Source organism: Loxodonta africana, chromosome 5 (assembly GCF_030014295.1).
Source record: "Loxodonta africana isolate mLoxAfr1 chromosome 5, mLoxAfr1.hap2, whole genome shotgun sequence".
NCBI lineage: Eukaryota > Metazoa > Chordata > Mammalia > Proboscidea > Elephantidae > Loxodonta > Loxodonta africana.
In genome coordinates, this window is record NC_087346.1 from 125,654,472 (window position 1) to 125,657,742 (window position 3,271).

Sequence of the window (3,271 nt, forward strand, 5' to 3'; positions counted from 1 at the left end):
GCTTCTCAGGCTCAGGGATCCTTTGTCCAAAGGACGCGCTCTGCTCCTGGTGCTGCTTTCTTGGTGGTATGAGGTCCCCAACTCTCTATTTGCTTCTCTTTCCTTTCACCTCTTGAGAAATAAAAGGTGGTGCAGGCCCCACCCTGGGGAAACTCCCTTTACATTGGATCAAGGAGGTGACCTAAGTAAGGGTGGTGTTACAATCCCACCCTATTCCTCTTAACATAAACTTACAATCACAAAATGGAGGGCAACTACACGATACTGGTAATCATGGCCTAACCAAGTTGATATACACATTTTTGGGGGGACATAATTCAATCTATGACAATGTTATTGACTCTGAAGTAAAAGAGGGCAGATATTACTAAACCCAGTTTTATAGCTAAGTTTTTTTTTAAAAAGGAAGGTTCAGAAAAGGGTTAGTTATTTAATTCGGTTCACATCACTAACCTTGCCAAGACTGGGGGGGAAAAAAAAAACCTTGAGTCTCCTGATTCAAGTTCACAGATCTTTCCTCTGAGTTGTATCATATAGCTATATTTATTCAGGGGAGAGTTTCAACTTAGGAAGGAAGTCAGTGTACTTCTGCACAGTGATGAAGTAAATATTTTTCATAGTATTAGGAAAAAACCTATATCTTCAAGAGGGAGAAAATTCAGTCTTCCTCAAACAGTTTTAGGTTTCTTTGGGGCCCATTAGATTCACCGTAGGTCTGATCACTTTTTCTTCAGGAAATGCTGAAAGCTGTTTGCAGTTAAAATGAAGTCTCTTGAGCTGCTGGAAGGCAATCTTGGTTGAACAAGAATTTGACTATTCTGAACAGATTCTCTTATCTTTACTTAGTAAAGGCATTTTTTTTTTAAGAAGAAAAATATTGCCTTGGGTATCATAAAATTGATCAAATTTATACAAGATTTCTGCGATGTTTTTAAGTTATTTTTTATGATGCTATGAACTTCTCATTTACTATAAGAAACACATTCTCTCATATTAGAATAAGCAGGAAATATGGACACAGCTTTAAATCAATGAATCGTTATATACTGGAGTGGCAAGGGGCTCTAGTTTGGTAAGAAAAAAAAATGACCTTGTATCCTCCATTGTCTAACTTGGCTGGCTAGAGGTTTCTTTTAAATCATTCTTTTTTTTTGTTTTGTTCTTCCTTTTTTAAGTTTTCAATTAGATCACCTTATATGTGCTGGGGAAACCCTGGTGGCATAGCTGTTAAGAGCTATAACAACTAACGATAAGGTCAGCAGTTCTAATCCACCAGGTGCTCCTTGGAAACCATATGGGGCAGTTCTACTCTGTCCTGTAGGGTTGCGTGAGTTAGAAATGACTTGGTGGCAATGTGTTTATTTATTTATTTGTTTGGTACGTGCACTAGATCCACTGACTACAGTATATGAGATACCTCCGCTCTCCTCAAGAGCCAGTAATCTAGCAAAAGCAACTAGCAAGCACACGTTAAAAGTAGCAAGTGTTAAAGGCTGTGAGAAATATGTACGAGGAGTGAAAAGATCACTAAGGAGAGGCATTTCATCAAGTTGAAGGAGCAAAGGAATCCAGAAGCCTTTATCTAAGAAGTTATGCATTCAATTTATCTGAAATGTGAATTATTAGATAGCCCTGGAAATAAGAAAAGGCACAAGAATAAAAGTATCATAAGTATCAAAAGTAAACCCTACTGCTCTCCAAAAGTTCTAATTAATTTTTCCAGGAAAAAATCCCTTTGAAGTTAGGTAAAGCCATGCACGGTTGGCTGAAGAAACATCAGTGGACATGACATGTTTTTCTTCTGGACAGAAAAAAATTCAGGACCGGTGGTCAATGTTCTATGTTATTTCTCATACCACAGTGAAACCTGAAGATTCAGTTAGGAATGCTAAAGGCTCCATTTGCCTCTGTCCCTAGTGAGTACAATGAGAAATGCACCTTTTCCAACAAACACTGGACAAGCAACATAATAAATAATCTTTGTTGTCTTAAGTTACTGATATTTTAGTGATGTTTGTCAATGTGGCAAAGCTTACTCTAGGTTGGCTGACTAATACGTACTTTTTGGGAATAGTAAATAATGCAGAAGTTAGAGTTACAAGAAATAAAGCTGAGACGTCAGCAGAGATTAAATTATGAAAGACTACATGCTAATTTTAATGAATTTGGACTTTTATCTTGTAGCAGGCACATTACTGATATAAATGAATTGACATTCTTTTAGCACAGAATCGGGTTTTTCAACCTTGGAGCTACTGCCATTTTACAGTAGATGGATCTTTGTTGTGAGGGACTGTCCTGCACATTGCAGTATGCTTAGCAGCATCCTTGGTCAGTGTCCACTAAATGACAATTGTGCCCCACCCCAGTTGTGACAATTAAAAATGTCTCCACATATTGCCGAATGTCCCCAGGGTGGAGGGCAAAATCACCCCCAGTTGAACACAGTAAAGGCAAGGGCAACACAACTGGACTAAACCAAAAGCAAAGGAGTTTCTTGAATAAACTTGATGCTTCAAAGGCCAGCATAGCACAGGCGGAGGTTTGGGGACCATGGTTTTAGGGGACATCTAAGTCAGTTGGCATAATAAAATCTATTAAGAAAACATTCTGCATCCCCCTTTGGAGAGCAGTGTCTGGGGTCATAAACACTAGCAAGTGGCCATCTAACATGCATCAGTTGGTCTCAACCCACCTCGACCAAAGGAGAATGAAGAACACCAAGGACACAAGGTAATTACGAGCCCAAGATACAGAAAGGGCCACATAAACCAGAGACTACATCAGCCTGAGACCAGAAGAACTAGATGGTCCCTGGCTACAAGCGATGACTGCCCTGACAGGAAACACAACACAGAATCCCTGAGGGAGCAGGACAGCAGTGGGATGCAGACCCCAAGTTCTCATAAAAGACCAGACTTAACGGTCTGACTGAGACGAGAAGGACCCTGGTGGTCTTGACCCCCAGATCTTCTGTTAGCTCAAGATGAGAACCGTTCCCAAAGCCAACTCCTCAGACAGGGATTGGACTGCACAATGGGATAGAAAAAGATGCTGGCAAAGAAGGAGCTTCTTGGATTAAGTAGACACTTGAGACTATGTTGGCATCTCCTATCTGGATGGGAGATGAGAGGGTAGAGAGGGTTAGAAACTGGTGAAATGGACACAAAAGGAGAGAGTGGAGGGAAGGGGGGGGCTGTCTCATTAGGGGGAGAGCAATTAGGAGTATATAGCAAGGCATATATAAATTTTTTTATGAGAGACTGACTTG